This window comes from Rhynchophorus ferrugineus, unplaced genomic scaffold (genome assembly GCF_030347505.1).
Source record: "Rhynchophorus ferrugineus isolate W39M unplaced genomic scaffold, kcgeb_rfMv2 rfM4, whole genome shotgun sequence".
Classification (NCBI taxonomy): Eukaryota; Metazoa; Arthropoda; class Insecta; order Coleoptera; family Curculionidae; genus Rhynchophorus; species Rhynchophorus ferrugineus.
In genome coordinates this window covers 6553667-6577278 of record NW_027472583.1, presented here as the reverse complement: position 1 = coordinate 6577278, position 23612 = coordinate 6553667, and the positions used below count along the sequence as shown (strand labels likewise).

At 33.8% G+C, this 23612-nt stretch overlaps 1 protein-coding gene across 4 annotated transcripts in view; it reads left to right on the top strand.

Moving 5' to 3' along the window:
- The window catches only part of side-IV (sidestep IV), a 573009-nt gene that overhangs the window by 111842 nt on the left and 437555 nt on the right, over positions 1-23612 (top strand). The gene's annotated exons all lie outside the window — the stretch shown is intronic.

The window sequence follows — 23612 nt, the reverse complement described above, 5'->3', positions numbered from 1 at the left end:
TTTAGCCAGATATTTGGAATATATTTGAAAATAAGAACGAATTATATTTAGAAAGAATCACATCACGTTCATTAAAATCCGATTATCCTATATACATTCTAAAAATTATCTGTGTTTCATTAGCCTAAATGACTGTATACTGAACAAAAACATTTACCCTATTTTCTTCTTACAATTTTTTAAAAGTGTATTATTAATATGAATTTTTCAGTTGGTATAATCATTAGAAGTACTATTTAACAAATAGCTATTTTATTTACAATCAGTAACACCTAAGCTTTCAAGATATTCTTAAATCAATACATTTATTTTTTTCTGAAGAATGTTCCATCCTGGGGTGTGAGATTTAATTTTACTAATCTGATTGTCATTCAAGTGTTGTGCGAACACATCAATTCATTCGGGTATGCGATATCTACGCTGTTAGAAGATACTCCATAAAATTAAAATTATCGTTTGACAAATGAAAAATGAAATGGGTATTTATCATTACGACCGAAATTAAAGACCAAGAAATATTATTAAATTCAGTTAAACAGAGCCACATATCTTGTTATAAGATTCGATATAAAGTAAAAACTTCAAAATTCTCGAATATATAATAGAGCTGTTGAATCTCATTGTGCAGGATTTAGCTACGTTGAGATGTAAACAAATAATTTGTTAAAATCAGAAACGTATATTTCAGAACTTATAAATATCACGTAAAATAAATTAGTTTGATGCTTTGGTTTCTAATGGTTTTTGGGTAGATTTACATAGGCGCCGTGTTACAAGAACTTTAAATCCTAGTCATCAATGTTAACCGAGCCCAAACATTGCAAATATATATATATATATATATATATATATATATATATATATATATATATATGTGTATATTATCAACGTGATGTGATTCTTTCTAAATATAATTAGTAGTTTGTTCTTATTTTCTAATATATTCCAATTATGTCTCTAAATAGGGAAATAAATACATTTTTCTAAAGTGATTATTTGCCTCCACTAAATAGATAATTATTATATATATATATTTTTTTTTTTTTCATCTTTATCTTTCTTCTTTTTACATAATATTTCCTTGATGATGAGAGGTCAAAAAGAGTCATGTGATGTTGAGATATTATCTGATTCAGTTAATTTCACTTAAAGGTCTCCAATAGTGAAGATTTGCCTGTTTAAAAAATAGCTAAATTAAATATTCCTTACGCGACTTCAATACCAAAATCGACCTCTACTTCTGCATAGTTTACTGAATAGCGTCCATTGACAACTTTTGTGACAAACTGTCTAATATCAACGTCTCAAATATATATAATATGATTTGGTGAATTCATATACACAAAATTAAATTACGAACAAAACAAATTTAATTTTTATTTAGTTTGTACTTAAAATAACTTTGTAAATAGATAAATAAGTATAGTTAGGTCTTAAACTAAATTATGTGTACAGTAAAATATAAAATACGCGTAGTAGATAGGTTAAATAAGATTTTCGTTTATTTTTATTTAGTTATTACAGCAAAAACATATAGTTAAATATGCAAGTTGAATTATGTTTTAATTCTTAGTAAGTTCTTTGTTTATTTTTTAAAGTTGGTTAAATTATCTGCTTTAATATATTTTATCTAAATAGCTTTATCTAATAAGCTATTTTGGGCCTCATGTACTTACTTTGAACTCTTGTACTCACGTACCCATGTTTCGAATGGTATATGAATCGGCTAGTGAATAGTAGTAAAACATTTTGATATTTACTGTGTTACCAAATTCGACTACGTACTATACAATTTGTCATTATTATATTTAGTGTAATACACAATGCTAATTAGAAAAAAATAGGTTTATAACGTTCATTGTATTAATATTTAATTCTAATATACAAATTTGCCAAACTATATGTTACTATTAATTATTATTTTCAAGAAGATCTTATATCCGTAATATAATAGTTTATTTCCAAATCGTTTATAAAATATCCCGAACAAATAAAACAATGATGAAACAGCTATACCTAGAATTAATCGATTTTGTATGCATCATTCTGAAAAAAGAGCAAACAATTTGGAGAATTTCCGGTACACCGTACCGGCGTTGCCGTTGCCTCAATTTTTTCCTAAAATTACCGTAACCCGCATTAGTGATGCGAAATAAAACTATCCCGGTACATGGTTGGTCGGGACAACGGCCTGGGGTTGGGTACGCGACCCTCTACGCCGCCACCCAACGCCGAGGGCGACATAAATTCCGACCTCGGCCTAATCCACTTTGGAAAGTATTTTTCATTATCTTCTATTAAGTGTGCGGCATAGTCCGATGACTTTAGGGTCTCGCGTCGTGATTTAGCGCGATTTCAACGCCGGGATTACAGGCCGCGTCCGGCAAATGCTAAATTATGACCAGAAAACGTTAAATTCTACGCGGCGATAAATGTCGCCCCTTCCTTTTTTTCGGACGGGACTTGGAGTAAAGGGAACCGAGAAATGCCACGGAGATAGTCAAAAGTAATAATTTAAATGTAAATTCTTAGTTTGGAATCGGGTCTTTATTCGAATAGTTATTAGTCCGATTATTATGACATTTTCTTTATTTTTTATTACTCTTAGCGGTTTAGGGTATAGGTTAGTATATGCGTATTTTAGTGGTATTAACTGTAAGCCTAATCCACCTAATTAACAATTTCATTTCCAAGTAATGTATTTTAAATTTATTGGACAGCATCTTTACCTTTTTATGCTCATTTCTTGTTTCCTTTGTCGCTGTGTCTAAATATCTCGTGTCTTGGTGAAATAATTTTGGTATGGGTATATTTCTCCTCATTGTCTTCTATTACTACCAGTGTATATTACCCATTTTTCCAACAAAATTCTATAGATTTTCTCTATATCTCCTAATTTAACATATGCATTCCCGCTAATTCAATTACCATATCATCTGTAAAAAAGTTCTTCGTTCTCCTTAACATTCTAAGCAGGTGTTCAGACATATTCTGACAAATTTCATTCTACGTATACGTTTCATATCTGCATACACAAATCCTACACATAATCCGAATTTATACGGTTATTTTATATTAATTGTATACTCATATTCAGTTGTTTCCGCTCTTATCGCGCTGTCTTGGTCAGCATTAAGCTATAATATATATAAGCCTACAACAGGAATGTTTCATTCCGTCAATATCATCTTTCAAAATTGTTCAAAATCCCATTACAAAATTGTTAATTTATTTTACTCTATCAAACACTGGTTCACTATTTGACTATTTGTTAATTTCTTCGTCGGTATGATATTCATCCAAACCAAATATGTTATTGTAGACGATGCTTCTTTTCACAAGATCTTACAACACTTCATTGTATCTCTCTTCACCAGCATGTCAATTCTAATAGATCTTTTTAACTCCCATATCAATTCGACAGTTTCAAATATGTAGTATTAATGTTTGTTTAAATTTTTAAAATTTTGTTTTTTAGTCCGGTGGTACTAAGAACAAGAGTTGGTTGATAATATATTATTTAATATTTTGTTTCTATGGCTCAGTTTCTCGCAACTATATTGCTATATTAACGATTTTGAATTAACCTCAATTTTTTTCGCATCCCATAAATTGAGGTTAATTCGAGTTTAGGCCAAACAGAAGGTCCTTGTAGTACGTAATAATTTTCTTGTTCGGTAAAAAGGAAGACGTAGAGGTTTAGATGATAAGGAAATGAAAATTATGGTACGAAAAATAGTGAATTCGACAATTAGACTATCACACGTTTCCAAAATCAATCAGTTATTTTCTCTACAATTGACAAATGGTACTTTAAATTGACTGAATAGCATCTAGAATGTGATATAAGATATTGAAAATTAACTTAATAATACAACAATGCCTGACCACACAATGCAAATCAGTAATTGAGGCTTGAATTTAAAAAAATTGCAATTGAAGTATTTTAGAAATTAGTGCGGATGCTGTCGTCAATCATATACCAATTGCCGGTTTTGGTCTCAACGATCTAAATAACACAAACCGAACTGGATAACCAGATAGTTTAAGGATAATGAAGCGACAGACTCATTGGGCGAAAACTTAGCTCCGAAACATTCAGAAGGCTTTCTAGTTGAAGAATTAACTGTTTCCAGATGTTTTCATGGAAGGAGAAATATCCGAAACGAGTAGCTACTAAAAGAATTATTCGAAAAATGCTGTTTCGAATCGTTTTAACATCCCGGAAAACGGAAACATTTCTTTGCTGTGGTATGACTGGCGGTAGAAATATAATCCTAAGTGCAAAAAGTTATAGGTTATTCCAGAAGAACCATCATGTTCATGATTATAAAGCCTTGATGATGATGTCTACCGACCTCTTTGTACATTGTACCTATTTCTCACAATAAATATCATTTCAAAGTGGAAATATTAAAAGAGTGCATGAAAACACCCCTCAACCGCATACTAAATATCTTGTTTTTACTAAAAGATGCGTCTATAACTTTAACAATTGTCGGATCATTAGTTCGTGAATTATAGCATTTTGAATGAAGCAACTTATGTTATTGTGAAAAAATGGATAAAAAGGAATTTCTCGTGATGATAGAATGTTCCTCTTTGAAGGGAAAAAAAAGCAGTTGAAGCATAAACTTTTCTTGGTGCCGAGTTTCCGGACACTGCTCGAGGAAGATCAACCATAAAGGATTGATATGCTAGGTTTAGACGTGGTGAAATGAGCACCGAAGACGGTAAACGCAGTGTAGGCGACCAAAGAGGTTGTTACCGACGAAAACGTTTAAAAAATCCACAAAATGATTTTAAATGACCATAAATTGAAACTGAATGAAATAGCAGACAGTCTAAAGATATAAACTGAAGAACGTGTACATCATATCATTTATGAATATATGGGTAAGAGAAAGCTCTGTGAAAAGTCGGTGCCGCGCGAGCTCACTTTTGACCAAAAAACAACGTCGAGTTGAGGATTCGGAGCAGTGTTTGAAGATGATTAAGCGTAAGAAACCCGAATTTTTGCGTCGATGTGTGACACTGGATGAAACATAGCTTCATCATTTTACTCCAAAATCCAATCGACAGTCATCTGCACACGATGAACCCGCTCCAAAGCATGGGAAAACGCAACAGTCGGCTGGCAAGATTATGGCGTCTGTATTTTTTGATGCCCATGGAATAATTTTCATTGACTACCTTGAAAAAGGAATGACCATCAACAGCGACTATTACATAGCGTTATTGGACCGTTTGAAAGACGAAATTGCCAAAAACGGCTGCATTTTAAGAAAAAGAAAGTGCTTCTTCACCAAGATAATGCACCGTGTCAAAAAACCGTGAATTGGACTTCCAATTGCTTCCTCATCCACCGAATTCTCCAGATCTAGCCCACAGCGACTATTTCCTGTTCTCAGATCTCAAAAGAATTCTCGTTGGGAAGAAATTTTCGTCGAATGAAGAGGTGATCGACGAATCTGAGGCCTATTTTAAGGCGAAGGACAAATCGTACAACAAAAATGGCATCGAAAAGTTCGAGGGTCGCTATAATCAGTGTATATCTCCCTTGAAGGGAATTAATTTGAATAAAAAAAACGCATGTGTTTTACCACGGTAGGCCGGGAAATTTTCAATTGACTTATAACTTAAAAGTCACAGCAGCTAAATATGGTGAATAACATTGATATTGAATGCCAAATACACTAATTTGCATTAATATGCACATTATATTGATAGAAAATTGATTTTTCTTCATCTTACTAGGTTATTCTGCAGGATTTTGGTATTTGGTTTGATCAGAGAGTTGAAATAATAATCTGGGAAAAATCTTCAGGTAATTCAGGGCTTAGTAGAGCTTCCTTCTGATGGTAATTAAACCGATTGTTGATCCAAGCACCATAAAACTCGTCTCGTCCTCCTTTGTCATGCCGCTTCGCCGAATCGTAAGATAAACTCCAGTCTTTGCGACTTTTTGCGTTCGGGACCATTAATTACGTTTAGAGCGTGTCAGAATAAATAATTACCGTGGCTGGGGGAACGGGGCCGGGTCCGGGAAACAACGGCAACAAGCGGCAAAAAATCCACGCGATAAGGACGCCATAGAAAAGCGGTCTCGGGGAGATGGAGGTCCGTTGTAAGACACGCCGAAACATCGGCGTGAATATGCGACATTAATGAGCCTTGTCGCAATCTAACTTTCCCGCTTCCAACAACAACGGCACCGGCGACGGTTTCGGCGGCAGCAGTTCGAAAATGGCGAACGGTCCGACAAGTTTCGTGGTTCGTGTTTTTGTCGCGTCGCGCGGATCCAGAATACTCGGCGTCAGAAACGAGGATAACGCCAGACGTTAAATCAGGTGGGGTTCTGTTTATACAGATAACGCTAATGACTTTTAACGATAATTAGGTTTTTTGACGACGGTTTGAACTGTATGAGAGCACTCAAAGGGAGGGAAACGGCATCGTAAAAATATGGGTATTTCTTTGCGCCAAGGAATCTTACGAATTTTATGAGATCTCCGGCGGTTTGGTTATGAAGGATTATTAGAGCTTTTTCTTAAGCACTTTTCTTTTATATAGGTACATTTCACATGTTTTATTAACAGCAGTCATCAAATATATATATATTGTTGGTAATATATGTACTGTAAAGATTTACATATAAGTTTTTAAATTATTTATACCACATTGAGGCTTCATTTAGATTACATATGTAACAAAACCTGGGTATTAAGTACTCATTAATGGCACTTTTCTTTTGTATGAGTACGTTTCACATGTTTAAGTAACAGCAGTCATAAAATTTCTATATTGTTGACAATGGATGCATAAAGGTTGTACAAATAAGTTTTGAAATTGTTTATGGCACATTGCGGTTGCTTTATTTAGATTGCATATGTATCAAGGCCAGTATATTTAGTATTCCTTCATAGCACTTTTCTTTTGTATGGGTCCGTTTCAAATGTTTTATTAACAGTAGTCATCAAGTATCTATATTGTTCACAATTGATTCATATAGATGTTCATGTAAGTTTTGAAATTGTTTATTCCACATTGTGGCTGCTTCATTTAGATTGCTTATATATCGAGACAAGTATATTAATTACTCATTCATTTTAGTACGCCATGTGCCCAAGCATTTAGTTATTGTTATTTTTGAGATATTCATTGCTTGATAAGAGGTAAGAAGTAAGTATCATCGAGGTACGTTGACACAGAAGTAACTGTTGTGGTTGATAGATGTACAAGAGAATTATAAAAAAGCGAAACAACTGACATATATGCAATATTTATTTATTAATAAGTTGTTGAGTCATCATTTTATTTTAAACAGCTGCAATTCTTCACGAAATGGATTCATAGACTATCAGTATAGTTCCCAACGGAATATATTCCATTGTTATACCAAAAAAATCAGCAATTTTCTTCAGTGATGTCGGAGATGGAAATCTGCTCGTCACACTCCGCTCTAAAACTTTCTATAATAGTTAAATTAAGAGCCTTGCCTATTAACAGTGGTACTTGATGATATTATGATGCTTTTCAAAACAAACTTGAATCTTTTTTTCTGTGCGTATGGGCGCATTATAATCTTGGAATATGGTAGTACCTGGCAGCTATTTGCTAGTTAATAAAAATAATTGAGGTGTCGAGATATCCATTCGAAGTAGTTCGGTTAGTGATGTGAGTGGGATCACCAGATCAATATCACAATATGGCCTTACAAATCATAATGAAGATTCCTCATGTTTGGCTATAGCAATCATATAAATATTTTGGGATTTTCCATAAATTAACCCGGGTATTTGTAGGAAGCAGTGTAAACGACGATTCTTAAGAATATATCAAATATTTCCAATCGTCAATCCAATCATGTTTAGATTTTATGACTGTTGCACCACTTCTTTGGCAACATAACTTTGGCTTCCGTTATTCAAGTGAATATTCAGTTCTGCTGTCACTTTTGCGCCGGTAGTTTTATGTTGTTTGGTCACAATCTTTTTTAATATTCGTCTGTCTCTGTCAATTAACTATTCGCCGATGATGTTTCATCATTTTTTGCTGTCATTGTTTATATGCTGTCATTTTCGTTGATACTGTTTCTCGTGAAATGTTAACCCGGTAACCAATCACCTACGTTTTTGAAATCGCAGAAGAAATTGTATAATACGCTGAAATATAACCTACAAAACTTAACATGTCAACTGTGCCATACATACATATATATAAGATGTACTATATTATATTTTGTTCATGTCAGTTTGTCTGTTACCTGTATACATAAGGGTAGTATTCTGTGACTTTAGTTCAGTTAATTCGTTAGCCATAACAATTCAATCACGATAAGTCCATATCTGGGACACAGGTTATTATTTTAGTAACTGATAGTACGGATGAGGGAGAAGCTCCTTCAGTTTACCTTTCAACGCCGTTCGATAGTTGATACATTAATTAAAAATCCTCCATTAGAAAAAAAAATTAAATGTTACTGTCCGCTCTGGATTAAAAACAGAACATTAAAACGATTTTTATTCCAATAGATTTTCTTAAAGTAATTTCTTTGTTATTTGAAGTTTCTTTCCCATATTGCTAACCGTACAATTTTTCAGATCTTAAGCCAACCGTTAACTGATCAGTTAAAGCTCAGTTTATAGCTTATACTACTGAATTAAGGTAGGAAACAAGTCAAACTTGCCAAGTTCCTTAAACTTCTGGTCGTAGTTCTGTCGTTTGTGATATTTTATTTAAATCGAAATGAGACTCGTAAAATAACAGAAAAATACAAATAAGTCCGTTAATAGTCATTAAGAGATAAAAATCGAATTAGTCAAACTCTAGTTTCTTTAATAGTATATCTCATTTATAAAATCCAGTAGATTTTAATACAATTAATTATGAACGAATATGGAAAAAAATAGGATAATCTTCGTTATCAATTGAAACCCCAACGTATACGTACAATGGATATAGAAATAACGTACCTCTAAATCGATTCTATGGTTTTTATCTCTAGAGTCAGATATTTGCCGTCCCAGCACCACTCAGTTCATTCCGTAAAAGCTTGCACTTGGGAAATTAGAAATTTCCAGATACTTAATGGAATACCGGGCAATGGTAGGAGTGTGAATGATCGTGTGTATGTGTGTGTGTATAAGCGCGCACACGACACAGACAAGGATAAAACCGACCACTTCTCCCCGTCTCTCGTGACTTCTGGACTGGCGGGATTTAATTTTGCCGCAGATGGTTTAACGCCGCGAACAATTCGGTTTGTAACGAACGAGGACGGCGGCTCGCCCACACGTTCCGATTCCCGGGGGACGCGCGGGTACGCGTTAACTCACCTGGAATTGTCGGTTCAAAGGTCCGGATTTGTTCTTTGATTAATTTCAGGGGCGCCGTACGCGACGGTTGTTAATAGCTCTGCTTTTAAATTGGGGCCAGATAAAGATGTCCTGTTGCTATAATTCATGCCGCTTTATTATGGTGTGGAGACCTTGAGGCATGTCGAATTTTACATCGTGGAATAACGGTCTACAAAATACCCAGAAATATAATCCCAGATGTTGAACACGGGCGGGGTGCCAGCAGCGCCAACTAGAACCCGATAACGAATAGCTGGCGGCAACACCGAGACGTTTATCTGAGATTTTATTGAAGGGTATATCCATACATTCAGTACTCGATTATCGTTTGGTTTAGACGTGCCACCATCGACTGCTCAAGCCTCGTCTCCAGGTAACACCGCTGCCATCCGTTTTAACTAATTGTATTTTTCACATTTTTTTATATAGCCAATAAATAACGGTCACATAATGTAAACACCACTGTTTCATTTCGTTTTACCTCCATTCACCGACACATCATGTATCCTAAAGTGGGATTAAGTTATCCTAAGGATTTCACTAAATAGTTTCGACATTTTTCTTTCATCAATTAGTTTTCTATAAATATAAGCAAATATAAGCATAAATATAAGTGCGTACAGACTCACAGCTCTATATCACATATTGGTCATATTGGTTTTAACACCTGATTGTAAATCTATTAGGGCTCGCGGATTCAGGAATATACATCGTTCGGATATTATATTTGAGAAATCATTGGGAAATCAAGTTATTCTCAAACTCATCAAGTTCAATTTTTATGTCATTCACCTTTAGTATTTAAGATAATATACATTCCATACTAACGGCAGATTTATTACTAGGAGTTAAAAAATTGCAACTTGACTTTGTACCTTGAATTTCCGATGTTCCTATACGAACGCAAAGCAATGTCTCATGTCCTAGAATATAGTTTTATTATACTGCCGGTAGGTCTTTGATCTATCGCATTTATTTTATCCCGTTATATTGCAATGACGATAACATAATATATTTTTTGCTAAATATCTCTCAAAAAATGTAAATTTAATAATTTTAATTGCTGACTACATAATGATTTTCTAGATAGGATGTTAAAAATAATAAGGTTCGCCATGTACTTTTGGATAAATCTACTATCTATTAGACCCTATTGAATTGATGGCAGTATCAACCAAAGTTCACCAAAGTTCTTTGTCTATAGCTATATTTGTTATATTTACAAAAGTAACACCTTCATATATATATATATATATATATATATATATATATATATATATGAAGATAAAGATGAAACCTGGTGAAATAATAAATAGTGATCGCTGCCGATAACAAATGATCATTTTGTATTGATTGAAGAAACATACGGAATGGGCCCGGTAAAGTGATATTACAGTACTGTAGCGCGCCTTCTCAAGCAAAACGAAGCGTTGAAATAATTTGGATGGGATATATTATACCGCCCGCCATACTGTTCAGACCTTGCCCCGTCCAACTATAAAATTTTCGCATCGATGAGACACGCATTTGCATAGCAGCACTTCACCAATTACGAAGAAGTTAGAACAAACAGTTTTTCTGAGATGGCATAGATAAATTGCCTGAAAGATGGACAAAGTGTATAGAATCAAATGGCCTATACCTTGAATAATTACAATTTTCAATATTCTTGATAATTATGTGGATTTTTCCGAAAAAAAAACGGTGATGAGTTTCCGGGACATCTGGTGTACCCTTAGTAGATATTACTGCAGCGTTAAAATAAATTTTAATAACAAATTTTATGTTTTTTTACCCTACTTTTTTGGATTTTTGTTCAGGGTTTATATTTGCACCCATGTAAAAGGTAGTTTATCAATTTTATCTCAAACGTATTCATACGTATTACGAATCAATCGTTTCGGCCTGTTTGTAACTATGAAGATTCTACTTAAATATGCAATTTTCATCGAAACATTTGGTGTTCAAGAATATGAACTGTTCGGTTTGTACACACCCAATTTAATCACGCAATACGCCCGCGTGTGCAATTTGTGCGCCACCGAAATGTAGCTCGGCGCATAAAATTGACCACTATATCATTTTTTTCCACAGTCGCCCGACCTCCGTAGCGGACTAATAAAGACCTAATTCGGCGTAAATGGCTTTATTTTGCAGCTGAATCGAGTTTCAGCTGCAAGGCGAACGAACGGCCCCGAATATATTAACCATTCTTTTGCCTAGTTGCTCGGTACTCTGCTGAATAATAGTCGGGTGTTGTTCCTTTTTTCCCCTTTACAACTATACCCGAAGTCTCAGAGCGAGAGGTAATTTTAAGTTTGCCATTTTCGAAATGCGCCAGACGTTGAACAGGGAAATTTATACAATTACAGAACGGACGACAAATTTGCTTCTGGAAATTTAGTGAAAAAAAAACATGGGATACTTAACCGTGTAATTATTATTTATTGGGGTTTGTGGCAGATATGCAATTCAGTTCGTGTCCCTGGAACGTGAAAAGTCATGTCGTAAATATATCAGGTCAATACATTTTCGGAAAGACTTAGCGGAAGGAAGTTCGCCTATGCATAAAAGATTTCAACTCCTTCATAGTCGTATCAAACGTATCTCAATTGTTGTTTCTATAGTACAACGTGGTGCAAAGATCTCGCCTCAATTTTGATTGCCTAGTACTTTGCTCAAAAGAAAGATAAGTAAATTTGGTTTTCATAAAAATTAATATGGTCTTTATATTTTTTTATTATGATTTTATGATTTATTTATGGCTGAAATATTATATCGGCCAAATGGTGACCGCGATTCGCTATACAACTTTCGACTCTTTTAAAGTAATTTTTCATGATATCCTGCAACATCTGAGGCTGAATTTCTTCAATTTCGTGACGAATATTGTCTTTAAGATATTGAATCGTTTGGGGCTTATTCACATAAACTTTGATTTTAAAAAAACCCGTAAGAAAAAGTCTGGTGCTGTTAAATCCGAAGATCTGACTGACTATGTAAAACCGCAACTTTGCGAAATTAGTCTTCGTGATAAAACGTTATTCAATAATTAAATTGTTGAACGAGCTATGTTTTTCACAACATCTTGCTGCAATCGTATATGCTCTACTATTTGCTCTTCCATTTCAGGCACAAGAAAATCTCGAACCATGTCTTGAACGGGACGTTCAACAGTAACGGTAACTGCAACACAGTTTAGTGGAAAAATCTTCAATTTCGCTAAACTATTCTATTTGTTGGTCAGGATCCCTCGGTAGCAAGTTTCGGGCTAATTGAGTTTTGTACGGGAACATTTTCAAACCAGTTTTCAAAATTCGCATTAAACTGCGTACAGAAATGTGTAACTGGGAACCACGTCTTCGAATTTATGTTTCTAGAGACTCTGCAACACTATCGCATCGGAGCCACATTTTCAACGTTACGAGACATCCGTACCGTACTGTGGAAAATTCGTATGTAAATGAAAAACTGTGGCACTGGACGATTAGGAATATTTTGACGCAATTTCCGCCGAGTGCCAATAATGAAACGATTATTTTCAATAACATTGTCACTATTTTTACTCGCTCATGTGGCGTATATTTATCCATAATAAAATTTGGACATCTACAAAACACAATGATTAAAGCGAAACTGAAATAAAAATCACATAACCAAGATGGCACGCCTTCAGTATGGTAGCGCGACTTTTTTCCCTCCTTATATAAATATATAGAGATCTGTTTGAAGTGCCCTCATTCATTCTCAAAGAAAATAGTGTTCTACTTCCTGCTACCTCGAAATTGGAGTTCTTAATTTGGTTCAAAAGTATGTTAAACTAAAGTTATAAAAAAGTCATCGAGCACTACTAATTTCACGTCACATAACCAAGAATGCACACAATCAAAATGGTAGCGCGACTTTTACCCCACTATACAAGTTGATGAGTGGGAAATCTGTATATAGGGAATCATTTATATTAGAATTGCATTCAGCATGTGGTATCTTCCACACTTTTTACTTTTCGCAAAATAAAATAGTTTTAATGTAAATAAAAATATATTTTAAACCCTATACATTTTACAACTTATATCATGAACCACCATCATGAACCTCGTAGCATTTATTGATCCTCTCCTCTAAGTGGACTATCTTAATAATCCGTGTGAAATTATTTATACGTAAAGAGGAATAATAAACATTTTATAATTTCTGTACGGTCTGGTTTTTCCACGAAAGCAGAAAAAAAAGTACAGCAGTATTTTTCTTTATTAAATATTTAAATACTCATTTAACTCGAATACGAGTTGGAGGTAATTTCCTAGTCATATTCAGTCAGGAAATTGTATAGGCATTTTGCTTTTCCTTCTATTTTTTAAAATAAAACGCTCTAACTGAAGCGAGCTATCTAGCTTTCTGGGAAAAAAACGAAAACAAAATTTTATTTGTTAAATAATGTCTGCGAATGAAAATTCTCTGAGCTCGTCAAAGTCAAAACATAAAAGGAACTACTAATTGAACACACGTTTCATATGTCATGCGAATAATATATTTTAATACAGTGCAAATTTAAGGCATATTTGTTATATTATTATTTGTTATATATTGGCGTTGCTGTTTTGAAAATTTTGGGACAGCAAAATAAGGAACCTCGGCCACCTATTAGGCGCTTGTATGTAATCAGATGAATTTTTCATTTCTAATAAGACAGTTAATGAACACTATATTAATATTGCATATATTGATGTATGTACGTATAGTTTATATAGCTTTTTATATTTTGTTTTGAGTTAATTGCTTTTTAATGTGCCGCTTCCATTTTAATTTAACTTCTAGTACCATGCCTAAATATTTACCACTATTTACATATGGTACTACCATCACCATGCAATTTCAAGACTGGTGGGTTGAACCTAGCTTCTCGTTAAGATTTAACCTCATTTAATTTCTATTAGTTTATTACTTTAGTTTTCTATTAGTTTATCGGTAGCTGCCTGTACCCTCTTTCCGGATGCTTCTTAGTTTCACCCACTGCCAACAGTGCTGTATCATCCACAAATATAGATGTCGTATTGTACACTAGTATAAAGAGTGTAAAAGATAGATCCTAGGACGCTGCCTAGAAATACTCCTCCTTGTATTTCTTTAGTACAGAATATTCTTTAAAATATTTAATTCTGAAGAGTGTACTGGAGATATATGGTGTTAATATCTTTACATATTGCTTTGCCTGTATTTTGTTTTATTCTTATATTAAGCCCTGGTGTTAAACTTTATTGAAGGCTTGTGCTACGTCTAGGAATGCTGCAGATCGTATGTATTTTTCTTCCAAAGAACTGTCACTGATATGCGTTATTTTATGGATATGGTCGATTGTGTGAATATTTTTTAGACGTAATCCAAACTGATGATTCGAAATTTGGTTGCTTAGTCTTATTATTGAGCTTATTATCTATTAGAGAAATAGGTCTATACCATTTGACATCTTTAGATTGTTTACTATGATATTATATCAAAATTATTTTTACCTCTCCCCAATACACATATACATATTTTTTCCAAGCGCTGCGTTAAAAATATTACTAAGCTTTACTATGCCGGCTTGGTTGGCACAGTGGTGAAGGCGACAGGACTGTACACCTACTGTTGCGATAGTCGCGGGTTTGTTTAATATTTACGATTGTCTTAGGCAAAAGCGTAAAATTCGATAAGGAAAATAAACCCAGTCACGCCAGTAACCAGACTGGTTAAGACCGAATACCATGCGGGATGATTTCCAAGTTGATCACTCACTAGTCGATTGGTTCTTTGTTGAAGACCGTGGTTCGGAGCCACGTTTAAAAGTAGGTTTACCCAGACAAACCCTAGTTAGTAAAGAGGACCTTAAAATATATTTATAAAAAGCTTTACTATGGCTTTCCTCGGTAGTTGTTTTAGGATTTCTCCAGTGTCTAAATCAAATTCTGGTATATTTTTTTTTGGTCAGTTTTATAGATAATTTGTGATTTTAAGTTATCACTACTGGCTATGAGTTAGAATTTACCAAGATGTTCACCAAAGAGCCTTGCTCTTTGTTTATTGTCTCTGGCCCATGGCCCATTCTTGATGGATTGATTGCTCTCCAAGTGAGTAATAGGTCTTTTTATATGCTGATTGTTCTTGAATATAGGTTTTTATTGAATCTTCCTTTAGTTTTCGGATTTCTCGCCTAAGCCTATGAGTTTTATGATTAAGTATTATCTTATCTGTCGAATCACTAGTTGTTGAAATACAGGATATTTTACGCCTTTATTTATTATTGTGGGATTGTGTAATAAATTATCTTGGAAATATTAACTAATTAGACTTAGATTTAGATTTTATTGATTGATTAGATTTTTGTGATTTGACAACAGTGAGTGAAAACTATTTATAGGTAACCTACCCCACATTATCTATGTTCTATCGTTTTGAAACGTAATCCGCGACCGAACGTTTCACGTTCAATAAACCCATCGACACAGAGCGAAAGGCGTAATCAAAATGGCGAAAAGCCACATATTTAATTTTCCATCGAAACATCGGTCCGTAATGGCGGACACTAATCTGGCCGGGTCCGCCGCGATACAACAAAACCACATCTAAACTGAAAGGTTTCGGATCGTTTTACGTCATTAATTATCATCCAATTATTCCCGATACTGTTACGGGCCCCATAACGAGCAGATTATTTCAGCCAACATTATTCTGGCGAATACGATCAAGTTGATATATCGATGGGATGGTCCAAAAATATAGCCTATGAATTTAAGGTTCAAAAATGTTCATGGACAAATGTTTCAAAAGTCAAAAGAAAACAAAGAATAAAAGAGAAATACGAAGATTATTGAGAAGAAACAATGATCGATAACTTGATATAAAATGTTTCAATTTAAAGTATTTGCAACAAAAGCTTCAGAAAATAAAACATCATCTATTAAATCTAAGGAATATAAAAATTGAAGCAATAACACCTACTCCTTACTTAAATTACTGTTGGGTAAATAAAATATACACATTTTGTAGTTTATTTTAATAAACTTCGTGAGCAAACTTGCCTAATGCCTGAGACAATTAGCTACAAAATCGCCATCAGGAATGCCAATGGGCTCCAACAACAGGCCAGGGAACTAAAAATGTTCGTAACTGGACAAAATATTGATATTATGATGGTTTCCGAAACACATTTTATAGACTAACATTATTTGAAAATTCCTAAATATAAACTTTATCATACAAATCACCCTGATGATAAAGCACATAGGGGCACAGCCATAATCATTCGAGAAGATATAAAGCATTTCGAAAAAGAAAAATTCCGCAAAGACTACCTGCAAGCAACTAGTATAACGATAGAGGAAGTCCATGGACCATTACAATGTCTGCAATTTATTGCCCACCCAAACATAACAACAAGGCAGAACACTTTCAAGAATTCTTCAGTACTCTAGGTAATAGATTTATTGCCGGAGGAGATTACAATGCAAAACATTTAATGTCGGGTTCAAGAATAATAACCTCAAAAGGTAGAGAACTGCTCAAAGCAATAAAAATAGATAATTTACAACATATCACTACTGGTGAACCAACAAATTGGCTTTTGGCCAGACAGAAATAAAAAGCCAGATACTATAGATTTCTGTATTACAAAAAATATTGATATAAAAAAGTGTCATGCAGAATCATGTTTTAACCTGTCTTCTGATCATTCACCAATAATAGTAACACTTTTTTCAAAAATTGCCATCAAAGATAAACCCCCCTCTCTGTGCAATAATAGAACTAACTGGACCCCATCTTGAGAAAACTTAGACCGAAACATCTCTTTAAACTTACCGTTACAAACTGAAATTGACATAGAAATGGCAACAATAAATATTACTAAAAATATACAGGAGGCAGCATATTCCGCACTTCCTAACAGTGAAACATGTACAATACAGAAAAAATAGCAGAAAAAAGAAAGTTACGAAGGCAACAACAACAACGGAGTTGGCAATAGCAAAGGACTGAAGAGACTAAGAGAAAATTTAATTGGGCAATAAAAGAGCTGAAAGAACTAATTCAAAATGAACAATACCAAAGCATTCAAGAATACCTAGAGAATTTGACACCAACTGAGGCTACCGACTATTCGTTGTGGAAAGCAACAAGAAAGCTTAGGAGACCCCAGCAGCATAACCTACCTATTAAAACAAGCGAAAATAATTGGGCTAGAAGCAATAAAGAGAACTCTTTCGTCCGTCCACCTCCACTATTTGCATTTAATGGAATTGGGGTTGGGGTGGAGTAGTAACAAATTAACATCAGATTCTTATTACTGATTCTGGAAAAATCGAAATTTCTTGTAAAATTTAATTTGTTTTGTTATTTTTTATGCATCAGCTAACAAACCGTCGAGCAAAGGATCACATATTTCGGTCTCGACATAGGTTCTCCAATGAAATGAAACTGATTCTAAATGAAGCCTGGCAAAACTTTTAATATTGCATTCAATTTTCAACCATCCCGAAAATGACGAAATATTGCCGACAAATTCAAATGAATAAAGCAAATTAAGCTTAAATAAGCAAATTCATTATAAGGAATTTAGTTGAAGTAAACAAACTGGGTATTTAAAAGAGAACGAAATATGGACATATGGAGAATAAAATGCAACGAGATTATTTCAATGCACAATGAATTCACCTACAATTAAACTGTTCATATACTATTAAATATGATTTGTTAATAATTAAAAAAAGAGAAAGTCACATGAAAATAATAACAAATATCTGAAGTTGTTTCGAAAAAAAGTGTAATAAAATTGTGTTCTGGAACGTTCATAGTTCGCATTGTTAGTAAAACTATTCGATTGAATATTCGACACGTAACACTGAAGATATTAAAAACTTTACGCGTAGCAACCGAGCAATTCCGGCTGGATGACGAACGATATCATTTTAACAGCACCATTCGTTGTCTTTACAGCGCAGAGAACAGGAAAATGCCGGCTTTCCGATTGAGATATTTCCAGTTTCCGGCGAACTCCGTTCAAATGAAACACAACAAACGACAGACAAGAAAAAAAGAACAAATCTCAATACGTTCCCCGTACGGTTTTTGTTTTTTTCTCTTTCGTCCGTTCCACCTCCACTCTTTGCGTTTAGTGCGGGTCGGGGTAGGGTAGCCTAGTCGCAAATTAACGTCGGAATTCTTGTTCTTCGACCTGGGAAAACGGAAATTTCCCGGCAAATTCAGTTTGTTTTGTTCGTTTTGTGCACCAACTAACAAACCATCGAGCAAAGAAACGCGAGCCGAGCGAAATATTTTTAATCAAGACGGAATTTGTGTGTCTCGACAATGAGGTTTAGCCCTCTCTCGCTCTGTTCTGTTCGTTCCGCCTCACTCCGCTTTGATTTAAGCTTAAGCGGTGTGCAGCTGAGAGTGGTGGGGTTTCTTTTGGTTTTAATTAAAGGCGAATTGACGGTTTCGACAAATTTTTGCTTTCATCTACGCTCTTCACCTCTGGTTTAACTTTAAGCTTTTCTTTCCTCGATGGAGTATTTTTTAATTAGCGTTTTTAGTTGTAGAATGTAAAGTGACCTCCAAAGGATCGTGGCGTAATAACTTTGATTTTATTTCGAACTGAATACTAAGTTAGTCGATAAGGTCGCTGAGCAACATTTCTGTAAACGTAAAACAAACATTAGAAGCCGTTTTAATATTTAATGATTGATTTTATTTCTCTAGGTCACTTGAAAATTAACCTACGAAATAATCTAAATTAAACATATTAATAAAGCAACTACTCTCTATGTTTACCAGAAATATCTCGTCCCAACAAATAACATTTCTAGCAATAAAAGTTAGTAAAATATCAAAAAAGGGCATATGGCTAATAAGACAATATTAACTTACTAACCAGAACACAAGTTTCAGATAAATAATCTCAAATTCTAACACGTGTGAAAGAATATATAGAAACCAATTTACACTCGACTCGGCTGACAATCTACGACTTCCCTATACTACAGATTGCACCACTATCGTAGATTATACGTAAAATTTCCTCGATGCACTGCGGAGGTGCTAAATTTACCAACAACTATTCCCTTCGTAGCATATGCCGCAAAATTTCGTGAAGTATATTTCCAATCAATGAAACTTTCTGAATGCCTGTCTCATTTTTATGTTACATGTTCGTTGTAGACAGTAATTTAGCGTTACAGGGTAAAATAACAAGTAATATAGCAAAAATTAATTAATTAAATTAGCTTTTTTCCTAATTAGTTCAAAATTGTTATCATGGAAAGTCGAATTGTTCTTGTAAAACACTAGCTATGCATTCATCATTCATAGGTTGAAAATTATTTCTGTCATCTTTCAGTCAATGTAGGATTTCTGTAATTTTTTTGAAGCAAGAAAAAATTCAAGACATTATAACGTCTGAGAGCTCAAATTCTCTTTACTTGACTTGTATCCTCTGTGCACTGTAGTAAATTGTACTAAATTAGTTGTCTAGTATCTATGTATTCTTCCACTCATATTCTATATTGAGGTTTTTTTCTAAAGTATTTCCCTTCAGATGCTTGTGTCCTCTGAGTTGTGAAGTACTGTGCCTCAGGATTATTAATGTAATAAATAAAAATCATGATAGGTTGTTTTAGTGCCAGGCATTGTTGGAAGATAACTTTTTAAAAATGTATTTATTATAGCAATCTAGAAACTTAAGCACTTCCGAAAATTGTACTAAAATAGTTGTCTCATATCTATGTATTCTTCAACTCATATTCTATATTGAGGTTTTTTTCTAAAGTATTTCCTTTCTGGTGCTTGTGTCATCTGAGTTCTGAAGTACTATGCCTCAGGATTATTAATGTAATAAATAAAAATCATGATAGGTTGTTTAGTGCCAGGCATTGTTCGAAGATAACTTTTTAAAATTTATTTATTATAACAATCTAGAAATTTTACACTAATGAATTATTTGTTTTTTCCTAATTTGCTTTTAAAATCACCAAATACTTATTCTACAACATATACTACGGCCATAACATTTATTTCACTGTTTTTACTCTTTTAAGTTTCTGACTAAGCCATTATCCTCATTTCAGATCAACCTCATCACCTCATCCTCCATTAATCGCATCGTAACACCAGAGTTGAACAAAATAAGTCCGCTCTGGTTTCAACACTTGTTGGTAAAGCAAAAGGTTATTATATATATATATATATATATATATATATATATATATATATATATATATATATATATATATATATATATATATATATATATATATATATACTGGTTACATCTACTATATTATATCTAGTATATACGCACAATGTAGCTTAGAACCTACCTAAATCTATTTATCTTTTTCAAATATTATTTTAACTACTACCAACTGACTACTTTGAACTCGGTGCCGAACCCAAACAGTTATATTAATTTAGATTTGTTTTGTTGGTAATTTAGTTTTTGGTATATGTGCTTGATTTTATTGTTGGTGAAGCGTATACGTACTGTTTTATTTTTATTCATTTGAATGCGGCATTTTTCTGCCCAACGTAATATTCCGGCAGTAACTGTTTCCGTTGATTCAGTGTTTCTCGAATGGCTATGATTGTAGTATCATCTGTAAATGTAGCAATAGCATTTTCAATGAATCTCGACCGAGTTACAGCAACGAACTGGCCCCAATACATATTTTTGTTTTGATTCTGAAAAATCGGTCAGTTAGATTTTAAATACTGCTCACGACGAAGCACATTAATCTTATGCTTTAATCCATCATACCAAACTTTATCGAAACTTGAGCAATACCTAAAAATATTGCAGAACAAACCTTTTTATGTCACTGGCAATGTTAAGGACCTGATCAATCATGGGTTTTGTTACCTGAAACCAAATTTATGGCCCAGAATAAGGTGCTTTTCCTCAATCATTAATTTTATCTTTTTCAATAAAAGTTTTTCAAATAATTTAGACATTATCAGCGATGGTGATATTAACCGGTATAACGCTGCCATCTTCCTCAGTTCTCGTACGTATTTTAATGTGAAATAAGCATTTATTATGTCGATCATATTAATTAGTGCCTTTTTTGGAAGTTCCTTTAAAATTTTGCGGGTGATAATATCAATAGCTGAAATCCTTTTTGCACTCAGAACTTCATAAATGTGATAAATAGAATCTTCTTTCTCTCTTGTGTAATAGCCCAGGGTACTGCTTTAACGTCATACAATACATAATTAGCAGTAATATAATGCTACTTGAGGAAAGACAAAAATAATGCAGCTTAAAGCCTAATTAGTAATCAATGGCACATGATGGTTTTAACAAGCGAACTCTTCCGAACGGCATTAATGTTAATGGCAATCAACATTAATGTTGTTCCGGAGCATCAGTTTTAATGATATACATCAAGTTCGGCAATCTCACCTCCATCCTGCTAATTCGAACAGTCGGAGCGAATAGCAATAAAAGCCACAGTGCAGATTACACGCGGAACAATCGCGAATTGTTTAATAACTTTCCAATCTGCGGAATCGTATGCGCCTCCGGAGGAATGCAATTTGAATTTTACAATTTTATCTGTGGCGGTGGAACAGAAGTTTGGCGCGGCAATCGGGCTTTTATGAAACTGTTTATTGGGCCGGCCGGGTTACATACGTATTTCTGGAAAAGTTTATGCAATTATTCCAGACCAGTCTACCGTGCTATCCACCTAGTTTTGTCGATTTCGAATATCCAGCTATCACGCGGAGAAGTAGGTACATCTATATAGATAAAATTAAAATTTAATCAGACCAACAACAAGTTTATCACATCATCATCATTCGTAAGGTTTTTTACTATATATATTATACTTGTAAATCAAAATTCTTCCATAACAGCTTCTTCAACTCTTAGAATTTGTTTAAATTTAAAGCTTTATTGTTAAAAAGCTGTATAATGTGTTTTATCCAAAATATAGCCGATCTATGGATGCTACTTTTCCCATCATTTCAGGCCATTTTCGGATTTAGACTCGACAAAGTGATGTATCTTTTAAGACTATCAACAACCCATCTTCATAACAAGTGAAGCACTGTTGAGGCTGAGACAGGTCACCACAGGTTATATTTCGGAGAAAGTAGTAATTAAAAGAAGCAAGGTCTTAGTATAGGGCGGGTGTGGCAGCACTACCTATTTTAAAGTTTCCAATTCTATTTTCACTGGTTTTATAACATGTTCTTTTATCAGGTAGTATCTGCGAATGTTGGTTTTACATTTGTTTGCCCGTCCTGGCTAGCTAGAAGGTTTCGAAAGCGATATTCACATGGTAAAATCGATGCCTTTCATTGTTAACACTTCCGAAAATTACTGTTCACAAATGTGCCCGTTGCGATTAATATACAGTGATAACATCTGTCGTATATACTTTAAAATTAATATATAGGCCTTTGTATATATATGGAGAATATAATTTCAGTATTTCCCGGTGGATGATCAATTTATCCAATGTATGTAATATGTGTCCAATGAAGCCATATTACAGCTTGTTTGAAAAGTAACACTCCATAGTTTGTTTTAGATACACAATGAATATTTTACTAACTAGTCAAAGTTATTGTGGTTTTAAAAGGGTAAAATGCAGGGCAGCCTCATTGAGAATTGAAATTTTTCACACACAATCAGTTCAGAAATTAATATTGACCATAGAAAATTATATAAACTACAGAATAATAGAAAGCAAATTGTTAACAAAAGACTAGAAATCAAATGAAGCTCGATATTGGTGAACTTCTCCATAAATCAAAAGTGCAAAAACTTAATGGTCCGAGTTTTCATTAGTGAATCATTACTTGAAATAATAGAGAGCGATTCCTAAAACTAAACATTACAAGCGATGAAGAATATATGACGTAGGACAATAATGTCGCAAAAAAAATTGGTGAAATCCGAAGAACTTTTAAAAACTCGTATTGACGACAAGATGTTTGCAGATGTTGAAGATGACATTGAAAATGAATTACCAAACAATTAATTAGACTCTTAACTATCAACAATTAATACAATTAAGGAATAGTGTTTTTAAAATAGCGTCCAGAATTGCACCCTATAGGCCTGACCTTGCTCTATCAGAAAATCATTTGCTCCAGTCTCAACAAAACTATCTCAATAGTGCAAAGCTGCTGTCAAAAAACTCAATGAATTTTTTCCTCAAAAATCTCAAAACTTCTAAAGTAATTCATTGTTTTACCAAAAATAAAAGGCAAAAG